Source organism: Mesoplodon mirus (assembly GCF_964341445.2).
Source record: "Mesoplodon mirus genome assembly, chromosome: 5".
NCBI lineage: Eukaryota > Metazoa > Chordata > Mammalia > Artiodactyla > Ziphiidae > Mesoplodon > Mesoplodon mirus.
The window spans coordinates 18,411,890-18,426,962 of NC_138980.1; positions in this window are offsets into that span (position 1 = coordinate 18,411,890).

The window sequence follows — 15,073 nt, forward strand, 5'->3', positions numbered from 1 at the left end:
CATTTATGATCATTTAAAATAATAATAACCAGGTATGAATTTTCCAAAACATGTACAGGACTTGTATTTTGAAAACTATGAAACGCTGATGAAAAAAAAATCAAAGATCTAAATAAATGCAAAGGCATGCCTTGTTCCTAGATTAAAAGACTGAACATGAGAAAGATATCAATTCTTAAATTTATATACAAGTTTAATGCAATTCCTATGAAGATTTTGTAAATAAAGAGAAGATTATTCTAAATTTTTTTTTTTTTTTTTTTTTTTTTTGTGGTACTCGGGCCTCTCACTGTTGTGGCCTCTCCCGTTGCGGAGCACAGGCTCCGGACGCGCAGGCTCAGCAGCCGTGGCTCACGGGCCCAGCCGCTCCGCGGCACGTGGGATCCTCCCGGACTGGGGCACAAACCTGTGTCCCCTGCATCGACAGGCGGACTCTCAACCACTGCACCACCAGGGAAGCCCTATTCTAAAATTTTTAAAGGACTAAAGTAAGTAAAGCTATTCTGAAAAATAGATTCTTGATTCTGGAATCAAGACTGTGTGCCTGCTCAAAAAATAAATAAACTCCTAATTAATCTTAAAAAGGACTGTGTGGTATTGATTAAGGACACATAGATCAATAGAACAGAATAGACAACCCAGAAATAGCCTGACACAAGTACAGACAACAGATTTTGACAAAGGTGAAAAGCAACTCAATGGAGAAAGCACAGTTTTTTCAAAAAATTTTATCAGAACCACTGGATATCCATAACAAAAATAAATAAACCTCAATCTAAGTGTCATCTCTTACACAAAAACTAGCTCAAAACTGGCTATAGATTGAAATGTTAAATATAAAACTATAACACTTTCAGAAAAAAAAAAAACACACACAGAAGAAAAACCTTTGGGACCTGGGGATTGGTGAAGAGTTCTTAGATATAACACTGAAAACATGATCCATAAGAGAAAAAAAAAATCAATAAATTGGACCTTACCAAAATTAAAAGCTTTTTCTTTGTGAAAGACCCTGTTAAGACAATGAGAATGCAAGCTACAGACTTGGAGAAAATATTTGAAAACCACTTATCTGACAAAGGACTCATATCTAGAACATATAAAGAATTCCCAAACTGAAGATTTTTTTAATCAATTCAATTAGAAAATAGGCAAAAGACATGAAGAGACATTACATAGAAGAGAACAAACATGGCAAATTGTTATATAAATGAGCCAAAAATGGCCTTTTTGTATTGGCCCCTAGGTTGCTTACTTCTTCATTGCAGGCTGAGATGCATTAGCCTAAAAGCCTGCTGGCACCAACTTGAATTTTTACACATCCAGCTGTTTTAAAGATAGACCAACTAAGCAGATTTTTAGCCATTTATGGCTTCCTTGCTTTACATTCCCTGAAAAACCTCATTCCGCATCTGTTGACCATTTATAAGCTAGAGCCTTATGGTTATAAAACCCCAAGCTACTATGGCCCTTAGGAGTTCTGTGACCCAGAGGCTCCCTGCTGTGCTGCTACATCACCCAAACAGATAAGCCTCCTCTCTGATCCTCCTCTTTCCTTGACCTCCCCTCATTCTGAGTAGCAACCCCTCAAGCCACAGCTTCAGAACAGACTTCTGCTAGGAGAGATTTCCCTCCACATGCAACCCTGTCCAAGCGCCAGCCAATTAAGCCTGTTGTGTTTTACTACCTTTCCTGGTCATATCTTTTTTCTTGATCTGTCCAAACTCTCTCAATCCCCAGCCATAAACAAACACTTGGAAAGATGTGCTGTATCATTAGCCTTTAGGGAAATGCAAACTAAGACCATGATGAGATATCACTATATACCTATTAGAAGAGCTGAAATTTAAAATATTGACAATACTAAATGCTGGTGAGAATGTGGAGAAACTGGATATCTTATCTATTACTGGTAAAAATATAAAATGTACAACCACTCAGGGAAGTAGTTTGGCACACGCAAACCAAACGACCCCAGGAATTATGCTCTTAGACATTTATTCCAGAGAAGTAAAGGTATATGCCCACATAAAATCATGCACATGATTGTTTATAGAAGCTTTATTTGTAAAAACACAAACCGTGCACAACTAAAATGTCCTTCAATAGATGAATGATTAAACTCTGGTTCATCCATACCAGGAAATACTATTCAGCAATAAAAGAAGTGAATTATTGATACATGCAACAATTTGGATGGATCTAAAAGGCATTATGCTGAGTGAAAAAGCTCAATCTCAAAAGGGCAAATACTGTATAATTCCATTGAAATAACATTCTCCAAATGACAAAATTATAGAGATATGCAATGGATCAGTTGTTGCCATGGGACAGGGATCATAGAGGGGAAGGGTGTAGGTGTGACTATAAAGGGATAGCACTAGGGAGATACTTGTTTGTGATCGAATAATTCTGAAATTGACTTCAGGCGTGGTTACACAAATACACATGACATAGAAAAATACACATACATTGTGCCGATGTCAAATTCATGGTATTGATATTGCATCATTATTATGTTAAGATATGGAGAGGGTTAATTTCAACTGGCACGGTGGAATTTCTCCTAAACAACTTTACTTAGCCAGTTTGGCATTCCCCCTGTAAAGCAAGCAGACTGTTGCCCACCGAGACGTTATCACTCCCACTGTAGTCTGCTCTCCAGGACTCTGTGTTCTAATGCTCTCACCAGTTGAGCTGCCTGTTTACCAAGAGTAAGTTGTATCTGTTCTCAAGCCTGTTGGGACCACTGGAACTGTTTTTCTAATTACTTAATTAAAATAAACATAATAAAAACCAATGAAATATTAGTGGGATAAGTAGGAAAGTGGCTGTTTCATTCAAAATGAAATTGAAGGCTTTGGAAAGACTCAAAAAAGAGCCAAATTATGGATGTCGAATTAGGGGTGGGTGAGCCAACAGTAAAAGATTCAGAGGGGGTAAGAATTTTAAAAATCCAGAAGAATGCTGCATTCAGGTGGTCTCACAAAGACCTCTGGTTCTTGCTCTCTTTTACAGAATCCTAACGGGGAAATTTCAGACAATGCATTGAGTGTAATGCTTATGCAGGAAAGAGAACACAAAAGCCCAGACAGGGGACACATACACCATGATCTTGGCTCTACATCAAATGATTAGCAATGTAATAGATTTAGACATAGACATAGGTAAAAGAAAATGCTTAAGGTGTGTTTGTATAATCCTTGATTCTCCATTTTAACTAACTACCACTTCCTACTACTTCTAATAAGGTTTCTCCTGTACTGTCATATACATATTTGACAATGTCCATCAAGAACCACCCCAAAAGTTCTACTCTCTCATCTCCTCATCTCACTTTGGGAAATTTCATCTAAGAAAATGATTCAAAAATCTAGAAAAAGCTATATGTGCAAAGATGAAATATTTATATAGTAAAACCTTGGTTTATGATTCACCTAATGCCACTGCCCTTATTTTCTTTGAGGGGTTTATACCCCACCTCCTCTGTGTATAGTCTTGGTGCTACTGTGCAGCTAGGCATTCAGGTTTCACCTCTCCTAGGTCTGTGCATGTGACCCAAGATAGGTCAGTCACATTTTCTCGCTCTCTCTCCCTCTGTAGTGGAATAACTCAAGGAGAGGAAACCAGAGCTAACATGTATTCAATCTAACAGCAAAGCTCTAACCAGATCATCAAGCAGTTCCTGTGATCCTGATCCCCAGAATTTCCCCAACTCTTGGGTTTTTTGTTCACCTGGTTCTTCAATCTCCTTGTGAACTTTGAGAACTCATCTATATGATTCACATAAATCCCTTTTCTGCATAAGCTATCCAGAATTGGTTCCTGTTACTTGCCAATGAAGAACCCTAACTGACTTGATTTATAAAAGTAGAAAAATATAGGAATCATCTAAACATCAAAAAAATTGGAAAACAGCAATATGTAGTTTAGCCACTCAAGGAAATATTATGCTGTCATTAAAAATTATAGTTATTAGGATATATAGTACAATAATGATGTCTATAATACAATATCTGTGGGGAAAAAAGTCAAGGTGCAAAATCTTACATGCGGTATAATTACAACTATGTAAAATATACACAGAAGAACTTCAAAATAATAATATTGTTGGGATTATGTTTTTTGTTCATTTTCGTATTTTTTACATTTTACTAATTGAACTGCCGTCTTTTCAAAATAGAAAAGCTAATTTTTATGTTTGTTCAGTTTTTTAAATAGGAAAAGAAACAGATGCAAACACTTTGGTCCTTTATTGTTGTCACTGTCTGTCTTTATAATGGGGCATGAGTTCTCCCATTGGTTCACTGCTTAACTGTCTGTTGCCATATAATGGATATTGCACCTCAGATTCTTGAGTGCCTAGGATGGGCTGGGCACAGTGCTAGAACTTTATGCCATCTCTAATCCTTATAACAATCCTATGAGGTCAATAATATTGCTCCCAATTTTCAGAAAAACAAATTGAAGCCTAGAGTTTGTAGCAGCTAACTCCGCATGATAAGTGACAGAGACAGGATTCGATTAGCATCATGTATCACATATGTTCTATAGCACAATTTTGTTTATATATGGAACAAGGTATTAAAATTAACATTTCATTAAAATGAAAATCTGAATTTTCATCCAGACACTAATATACAATAGGTATGACATTTCCAAGTGAGGAATCACTATAGACTTTCAAAGTAAATTGTTGAGAACAATTTCCCAGGCCCTTCACCCACTTGGATGATATAAAAGGGTAGAAAAATAGAGGAAGAAGATTTCTGTGAGTAGGCTTATTTGGGAGAGAGCTGTGCTGGAAGTTTCATTCCCTCTCCCAGGTGCTTAGAGGGTTTCTTTCACAGAGCTACTCAGAAGTGACCCCTACATGTGGGAGCAGCTCAGCAGATGGACTGGGGTCCATTTCCTGCCAGGGAAATCAACAGAAGGGGCAATGGGCTGGCAAGTGCACTTCCGGGACTGTCAGGGCCAGGGATGCTGATTGCTTCCTCGGGACGAAATGAGGTCCCCTGTGGCAAAAGCTGAGTTGATTTGTCTCAGTTCTGGTCAATCAGGGCAGCTTAGAGGGACCAAGGCACCCAGAAGCAAGTAGCTAGATGGAACTCCTAGAGGTTGGGGAAAGGAATCACAAGTCACCACCCAAAATAAAGATAGATCCAAGGACTTACAGGGAAGGAGAGCCCAGTAGGAAACTTCTGAAAAGTACACAAAAGAAAGAGTCACAAGTAAGAGAGACAGCTATAAGCATCCACTGGGACCAAGGAATCCATGTGCCACACACAAGACAGCACCAGTTCAAGAAGGACCTCCCTTTACCCTAGCACCTTTCTCCCCATTGGAGCCTGGCGGGGTTAGACACAGGGCAGCTAGGAGGCTGGAAGTAAGAGAAGAACAAAACAGAGGAGAGAGAAGTTTCCAATGAAGCCCATCTTCCCCACATCATGCTTCCCACTGGCATCAGGGAAGAAGATTTAAAGCCAAATCCAGCTCAGAACTTAAATTTTATCTTGGACTAAGCTTTCAAATTACTGCATTAAGACTGCATTTTCGGGAACTGCCCTGGTGGTCCAGTAGTAAAGAATCCACCTTCCAATGCAGGGGACACGGGTTTGATCCCTGATCAGGGAATGCTGCAGGGCAGCTAAGCCTGTACGCCACAACTACAGAGCCCACATGCCCTGGAGCCTGTGTGCCACTACTGGAGAAGAGAAAACCCACACGCCACAACTAGAGAGAAGCCCGCATACCACAACAAAAGATCCCGCATGCCGCAACTAAGATCTGACACAGACAAAAAAAAATTTTAATTTAATTTAATTAAAAAAAATTTTAAAAGAAAGACTGCATTTTCAACCAAAAGTGACTGTCAAACTGTTGAAACTGTGTACAAGCCCCTGTGTCCTTATTTTTTTAAGTAAAAGGCTGACTCAAGAGTTAATGATTGGGAAACGTGAAGATGTAGAAACAAAGAATAGCTGTTGGGCTGAGGAACAGGTAAAAATTTAGACTATAAATCTGCCGAATAGCAGAATCACATAACTCCCAGTTCCCTGAAAGATATAGATAAAGGCCTGATACATATTCCTAAATTGTTTTTACAGGAAGCAGACACCCACCAGATGAAAACTGCTGACCAAAAGAACATGGACCCTAGACTGGTCGAAACCAGAAGGTTGATGATCCTTGGAACTTCACCTTGATGCCAATCAATCCCAGAATTGTGTACAAGATGATCATTCATGCTGCAGCCCCCTCCCTCACTCTGCCTTTAAAACCTCTTGCCTAAAAGTCATCGGAGAGTTCAGGTCTTTTGAGCATGAGCTGCCCATTCTCTTTGCTTGGCACCCTGCCATAAATGCTGTACATTCCTTCACAACCCGGTGTCACTAGATTGGCTTTACTGTATGTGGGCAAGCAGACACAAGCTTGGTTTGGTAACACTTCTTGTACTTAGGAGTGAGCAGAAAAGCCATGGCACCTGCCAGAATTCCTATGCAGAGACAGGGGAAATAATTTCCACTGAAGAAAACACTCAAGGGAGGAACAGAATTTTTTTTTTAAGTCATGTTTTAATATGTCATGAGCTGTACTTGTTTAACATACTGGTTGAACACACAGGTTTTATTTATAGATGTCTGTCTGGCTGACTAGGCCTGTGCTCTAGGACAGGGCCTAGGGTTTGTCACCACAATATTCCCAATACTTAGTACAACACTTGGCACATAGTTAGTAAGAGTTTATCAGATTCTCTCCCCACTGATCACACTACCTAAAGAAATGGTGGATGAGCTAGGAAAATCATCTTATTTCCATGTGATACCTTCAGTAACTTATTTGAATTTCTCACATCTTGAGAGAGATTGGGAAACAATTTATCTGTTTCCTTTATTTAACAAGTTCTGGCAATGACCTCTTTAGGTATCCAAAACAGCATTGTTTGAGGTTATTTCAGGGCACTATGTTTTTTCCAAAATAGCATTTTATTGTTGTTTAAAGTAATTCTGAGAGCACTCCATATTAAATATTTTGTGTTAAATCTTCTCTGATGTTTTTAGAGGGTATATAAGAGAAACAGAACCCAAAATATAGGTAGACAGAGAGATAGGTAGGCAGATAGAGAGAGAGAGAGAGAGAGAGAGAGAGAGAGGTAATAGACAGATTGATTGATTGATTTTACAAAATTGACTCATATGATTTGGGAGGCTGGCAAAGCCAAAATCCATAGAGCAGGCCAGCATTCTGGAGACCCAGGGAAGAGTTGATGGTACAGTGTTTAGTCCAAATTTCACAGGGCAGAATTCTGGAATTCCTTGTTGTCTTGAGGAGAATTCCTTCTTCTTCAGAAAGCCTGCCTTTTCCTCTTAAGACTTTGAACTGATTGGATGAGGGCCACCCACATATGGAGGATAATCTGCTTTACTCAAAGTCCGCTGATTTAAATGTTCATCTATCTTAAAACAAAATGCCTTTACAGAAATATCTAAACTAGTTTCTCACCCAGCAACTGGGCACCATGGCCTAGCCAAGTTGACACACAAAATTAACCATAATAGGGGGAAAGATTAACCTTATATCAAGAATATAGGACATTATGGGGGTAAACATGCCTCTCCCCAGTGCTCCTGGACTAGGGGAAGTTAAAAAGTTTTCCCAACATTATTGTCATAAATGAGTTGGAGATTTTTTCTTTCTTTCTTTCTTTGCCCAGGTCTTCTAGAAAGAAGAGCCTGAGGCAGAGTTTAGTTGCTTACAACTTATATGGAAGGGCAAGCCCAGGGCTCTGACAATGAAGGAAAATGGGAAGTGAAGAAAGGGAAAACATGATGCCTTGTGGGGCAGTGTATTACCCTGTGGGTCATCACTTCACAGTGAGCTAAGAGCCTCAGCATATCACTCAGAAGGCTTTCTCACCCAGTACTGTACACAGATGGGCCAAGAAGAGAGAGACTGTCTCAAAGTGGTACCAAGGAGAGAGAAGGAGATATTCATCTGTCTGACTCACCCCTTCTCCTGCTTCCCATTGGCCAAGATTGACTCCACAAGGACATAACCGCATACCCACACTTCCCGATGCGTCACCTTGGGGACTGCTCAGGAAGCCAGGTCCCAGGTCCCCACACCCTGTGGCATGGTGTCAGGTCCAACTTCACAAATGGAGCGGTGACCTGACAAAGTGAGGCGTCATCAAGAGAGAAAGAAAGGAGCGGAGGAGAACATCTTAGAAAACTAAAGTTTGTATCCCAAGACACATCAACTTTAGGGAGTGAATAAAAACAGAAAAACAGTGAGAAAAGGTGATTAGAGTCGAATGCTGATCCTATTTGTAAGTGCCTATTTGGAGAGTCTGAGGTGAGATTTTAATTCCCAAGGGTTAGGGGAAAGGAGCTTTGGAGTCAGATGAGTCAGAGTTTAAATACGAGCCCAGCCCCTTTCCAGCTGTTACCCTGAGCCTCCTTTATTTCTCAATCTGTAAACCCAGGAGAATGAATGCTCCCTGCAGCCAGGGCTGTGATGAGATTTAAATGAAATCCTGTCCCTAGACTGACACACAGAAATGCTCAATCAGGATAAGATTTCTTCCTTTTCCTTATTTTATCCAACATTCTTCATCTGCCCTATAGTAAGATATTCAGAGAAGGAGTTTAAGACCTGAATAACTATCCACGATTACTTTCAAATCTCATGGATGTGCACATTTCAGGTAAAAAGAAATATAGGAATAGTGTAAAAGAGTTATTAGCTACATGGTATGATGTTTAGTGAAATTTAATTTTAGAACAGTTTGCTGAACATATTCTTAGCTTTCATCACTCAACAAATATTTGTGAATCATCCATGTGTCAGGCATAGATTCATAGGCTGTGTTTTGGTAAATTTATGCCATTAGAGGTAGATACTTTTAGAATCCGTTGTGGCAAACAGAACATCATTTTGATAATAGTAAACTGTTAAAGCAAATCCATTGGTCTTTTTGTAGCTCAGGAAGTGGGTCTGGGGATATTCTTGGCAGGAGAGGGGGCCACATGGTAACTGCTGTAACAGAGGTGGTGTTACATAAAGGAACTTGCTCTTGTTCAATTGTGCCTTGCTTTAGTACATACTATTCCCATGAGCTAGATTTCTCATCTTTATCCTTCAAAAAAAAACCTCTAGGCAGCCATGTATTCCCTTCCTTTATCATCACCCTAGTCTGTTTCTGATACCTGTCCTCCGCCCTTCTCCATCACAGCACCCATCATACTCCACTGCTGGGTAGTTGCTGATTTTCTGGTCTATATTACCACATTGAATAACAGCTCCTTGTGGACAGACTCATGCCTACTCATCTGGCTAAGTCCAGGGCCTGACACAGTGCTTGGCACATATTGGGCACCCAATGGAGGAAGAGAGGGAGCAAGAGAGGAAGGAAACCTACTACATTAATACATAAATAAATTAGTTAATATATAAATACATATATAACTGGGTCAGTATATAAAAGAGTAGGCATTATGTACAGTTGTATAAGAGTATATAGAACGTGAATTTTGATAAAGTAATTTTGTAATAATTTTGGTTTTAATTTTATAGTTTTAGCATCTCCCTTTTTTGGCCAAAGAACCCTAATTTTTTGTTCTTACTGAAGAAACTGAAACAGAAAAAAGGAAAGTTATTCTCTTCCATTCACAACTTATAAATGGACAGAAACCCCATTCAAACTAAGTTCAGAGAATTTATTGGCTCTGGTCTTTGAAAGTCCAGAGAGTATATCAGCTTCAGGAATAGCTGGATCTGTGGGCTCTTTCCACTTCTCAGTGTTCCTTTGGGTTGACTTTTCAGATTCAGATTTACCTCACTGATACTTCTAGAAGCTCCAGTGAACAAAAGTACAGTTTTCCAACAGCTCCAACAAAAGTCTCAGAACTGAATCCCACTGGTCTGTCTCGGGTCATGTGCCCATCTCTGAACCAATCATTGTAGTAAGGCAGATGATCATATAGGCCTGGGCCATGGTTCACCCCTGGAATTTGGGGCAGTATCAGAGCCCCCTGTACACCATGGATAAGAGTGGAAGAGATGCCACGCTCCAAAAGGACATGAAGGTGCTGTCCCCAGAGGAGGGAATGGTTTTGCTGGATGGCAGAACAGCATCTGATCAAAATAAAGTGATGATAGAGTCAAGAGTGGAGTTGATGGATTTCTATGAGAAAACTTCCAAAGTTCTTGAGGGGGTGGGGGTAACAGTGGAAATGGAAGGAAGGGAGGGAGTGGAAAGATAAAAGGAGGGAGACTGAGAGACACAGGGTAATGGCCAGGCTGCGCTGGGTAATGACAGAGAACAAAGAGCAAGGCAAGCAAGACGGCCAAGTGACAATGTGGACTGGACAGGTGACATGAATACCAGTACTTCGAGAGGATCTCTCATGCATGGGTACTACCCTAGAAGCCTATCCATTTCCATTCGACTTTGATAAAATCCTAGAATCACGTTTCCAAGTTTAGGAAAACTTCCTTCTCTTTGTTCCTTCAAAAGCAACCTGGTCTTTGAAATCTGGCTTCCAAAAAAAAAAAAGCCAATTTTATTATTATTATCATTATTAATCTCCTGATTGAAGAGGAAGGTAATGGGATTAGCAGTCCAATAGACCCTGTCAAATCCCTGCTTTGCCACTTGGCAGCTGTATGAACTTGAACAAGTCGCTTCCCCCTCAGAGCATCAGTTTCCAGAGCTGTAAAATGGGGATCAATCAGGATTTTGGAATATGTGACAGCTACCAGTCAAGTCCCCGAAGTGCTCAACTCCTGTGAGTTGCTATTACTGTTACTCATGGCACTGTAAAATTTAGAGATCTAAAAAAGCCCAGCCATGAGTTCCTCACAACAAGTTCATAACTAAAGCCAGCAGGATAGGCCCCAGATGTGTCTGCAGCCTGTGGAATTTTTCATTAAGGAGCAAATGCTTCCACTTTCTGAAGATCAACATTAACCCAGGTTTTTTTTTAAATTTTTTTCCATACCACCATTAGACTCTGCTCAGGATTCTCAGAGGGAAACAGTACTTAGATAATTCATTTTTAATCATCTGAGCCACACAAGAAAATTTCCTTCTTATCAAAAGATGAAAAAGCAGAAATGAGGGCAAAAGCAAAAGGGAAAAGGGGTTTTGCTGGATCTGAACTTGAGCTATGGCCTGCACTTGTAGAGAAAAGTCAGTGACCTGCTGGTTTTCACACTGGATGGGCCCACCCTCTACCACATGAGCTTGCATTTCATCCCTTTAGTCATCCACCCAGTTATTCATCTCCCAACACTCACTGACTACACTCTGCACCAGTTTTGAGGCTGGGCACCAGGAACAGTGTGAAATAAGACCTGTCCTTCACCCTAAGTAGCTCATAATCCACAGCTAGTGTCCTGAACTGTTTTAATAAAGGACCAGATAAAAGTAAATCATTTAGACTTTGCAGGCCGCATGGTTTCTGTCGCAGCTACTCATCCCAGCCATCATAGCACGAAAGCATCTAGAGACACAGGGTATATGAATAGGTGGAGCTATGTTCCAATAACCCTTGACAAGCAGCCCTAGTTTGCCCACCCCTGCTCTAGAGGCAGAGGATGCCACAGGCAAATAAATACAAGGTTTTTAATTGTCCCAAGACAGAGATGAAGGCAAGAGGGAACAGTGGCTTGTGCTGGAATTTAGGCACAAAACTAAGAGAGATGATTAAATATTGGGGAACTTTTGAGACTTATTGGGGAGAAGAGTCATTAAGGATGATGCCTAGGTTTCTGGCCTGGGCAACTGGGTGGTAGCCCTTACTGAGGCTGCCCCAAGGGGAAGGTCATCCAAATCAGTGTCTCTCAACCTTTTTTAAAATTATCACCTCTCATCTGGAGCCTTTTTAGACATTATTTTCTTAACAACCCCCCAGAAAATTCTAATACCACCAATGTACTATATATATTTGTGCACTGATATATATCTCTGCTTTATACATAAAGAGAGTAAGAGGTTTTTTCCCTACCCACAAGAGACAATTTTCATCCCCTTGGGAGCAAGTTAGCCCCTGTCAAGAATGCATGGTCTAGATATAGGAGAGGTGACTCTATCTCCTGCCTATCCATGGCCTTCGAGGGGGCATGGCCAGAACCTCGAGATGTCCAAAGGAAGACCGTGTTACAACACAGCAGGGCAATGCCACCTTCCAGGGCTTTTGTTACCTTCTCAACCTTCTCAACCTTCTGGGATTACTTTGCCCCAGATTTTCACTTGGCTTTTCACCCACAGTCACAAGGTGATTTTAAAAAAAAAAAGAAAAAGGATATTCACAATTGGCACCATAACTCCCCTTAAGAAGAGGATCCTAATTCGGTGTGGAGAAAACACCTAAAGAAGTGCTTTGGGTAGAAGATGAGAGCCTTGGTGTAGGTATTACTGGAGAGGGGTGTAGAAAGCATTTACTGTTCTGGAGAACAGGATGGGGTGGAAAGAGAAGCTAGGGCAGACCCAGCAAGACAGGAAGGCCACCTGAAACACATGGATCCCTTCCCTCAGCCTGTAAATCTTCAAGGAATGCAACAAGCACACCCAAGATGTCCCACATGAGCACATTTCTTGTGGGAAGATGTGAAGGGGCTGGGATTTTCACCAGAGAGGAAGGCAAAGGAAGGTGAATGCATGAAGGTGCAGCAGGCAGAACCCAAGCAGGTGAGCCCAGGAATAGAAAAATTCTGGAGGTGTCTCATTTCCAAGACAACATAACTGGGAGCATGAGATGATCCCACTCAAATTTCCAGGTCCAGGGAGGCCCAGGAAGATGGCCAAGGATTGCTTTCTGTATCAGCTCCCATAAACGTGCAAGCCACAGAAGACCCAGCAGAAAGTTAAGCAACCAGGAAGTATTATATCAGGAATAAAATGTTCAGAGGGAGGACATATCAGGGTTGGTTCATTCAGTCCTAACATTATCATCATGGCATCTTCCATCTTTCCCCTGCCATCCTTGTCATGTGGGCCATGTCTCCCTTCCGGGGTTCCCAGGGGCTACCACAGTTACAGCCACATCTAGAGGCAGAAAAAGTGTGAGTGGCTGTTGTGTAAAAGAGTGAAGAAAACTTTCACAGATTCTCACCCGAACCCCGAGTCCTCAGCACACATCTCAGAGGTAATGGATTTATCATAGATCCTTGTCCATAGCAGCCCCAGGCAAGAAGAATGGAATTAACTTGATTGGCCAAACCAGTGATTCTCAGAGTGCAGTCCCTGGATCAGCAACATCAGCATCACCTAGGAGCTGCTTAGAAATGAAAATCACCAACCCCAGCCCAGGCCAACTGAATCAGTAACTTTAGGGGTGGGACCCAGCAATCCATGGTTTAGGGAGCCCTCCAGGTGATTCAGATGCACCCTGAAGTTTTGAAACTAACCACCTGGATTAGACTAATAAACATGCATCCCTGTGGACTTACCTGTCCTGCAGGTGGCTACCTGAGCATGAGAGAGGCTAATTGGAAAGTCAGCAATATATATATCAAGTATAAATTTAACTGCATGTATATCAGGGTGGAGAGCCTGTACTCTCATCACTTGGCAGGGAAGAGATGAATGAATTCCTCATGGATCAGGTGGACCCATGAAAGTACCTGGGCTTAAGCATCTTGCCAAAGGCAAGACAACGCAAGACTTTAAAGGAGAAAGATCTTTGCCCCACATCTAAAGATTAGCAACAAAATGTATACTGCTATTTTATAGAGTAAAATAAAATGCTTAAGATATGTTGGTATAATCTTGTTTTAAATGATCAATTACCTATTTAAATTAACAATTTCCCTGTTGCTTTGAATAAGAAAGGAAACTTAAACACCTCTCAACAACTGATAGAATAAGCAACACCCAAAAAAAACATTGTAAAGATGTAGGCTATCTAAACAACATGATTAACAAATCTGACCCAATTGACATATATAGAACACTGCACACAACCATAGAAAAATACATTTTTTAAGTGCACATGGATTTACCAAAACTAGCCACATTGCTGGGTCATGAAGCAAAGGTCCACAAATTCCAAAGGACTGAAATTATACTGAGTATATTCTCTGACTGTAATGGGATTAATCTAGTTATCAATAACAAGAATATTTTCAACATTTGGAAATATTTGGAAATTAAGCAACATGCTTCTAAATAACCCACTAGTCAATGAAGAAGTCAAAAATAGAAATAAGAAATCATCTTGCACTAAATGCTAAGGAAAATATTACATGGTTGTGGGCCACAGCTAAAACAGTGCTTATGAGGAAATATATATCAAGTATAACTTTAACTGCATGTATCTAGAGAAAAGAAAGTCTGAAAATGAATAATCTAAGAATCTATCACAAGAAGTTAGAGAAAGAGGAGCAAATTAAGCCCAGATGAAGTTGAATAAAGGAAATGATAAAGTGTAGAAATTAATTAAATAAAATGGAGACTTATGAAATCTTACATGGAAAGCATCTAGTGTGTAACAACCGCAAGGAATGAGTAGCCGTCTTTCACTTTAGTTGGAATACTGCTAGTGTTTCCCCATTCGGCATAATCCTGGCTTTGGAGCTAAGTATATTTTATTATGTTAAGGAAGAATCAATTGATTTCTATTTTATAAATAATCGTTGAGTTGTGTCAAATTTTGTGTTGAGTTGTGTTTGATTGTTTCAGCAATCATAGAGGTAATCTGGTGATTTTTCTCTTTAAATCATTAATTTAATCAATTTCCTAATATGAAATCGTCCTTGAATTCCTGAAATAATACTTGGCCCTATAATATTATTTCTGTTACATTTTCTTTCATTTGTGAGAGTTCTTTTCAAGTCTTTTATTGTGATGCTACACTGTGGTCTCTAATACTTTATTTAGATTTTTGTATTGATATTCATAGGTAACTTTGGTCTTTCAGATTTCTTTTCATCTCAATCTTTATCAGGTTTTACTAATGTTAATGTCACTGTTTTTTTTAAAAAAAACATGTTTCTTTTCCTTTTTCTTTGTTCTAGCTTAGTTTAAATAAAATTGGAATTATCAGTTATTTAACATTTTGCCTTGAAG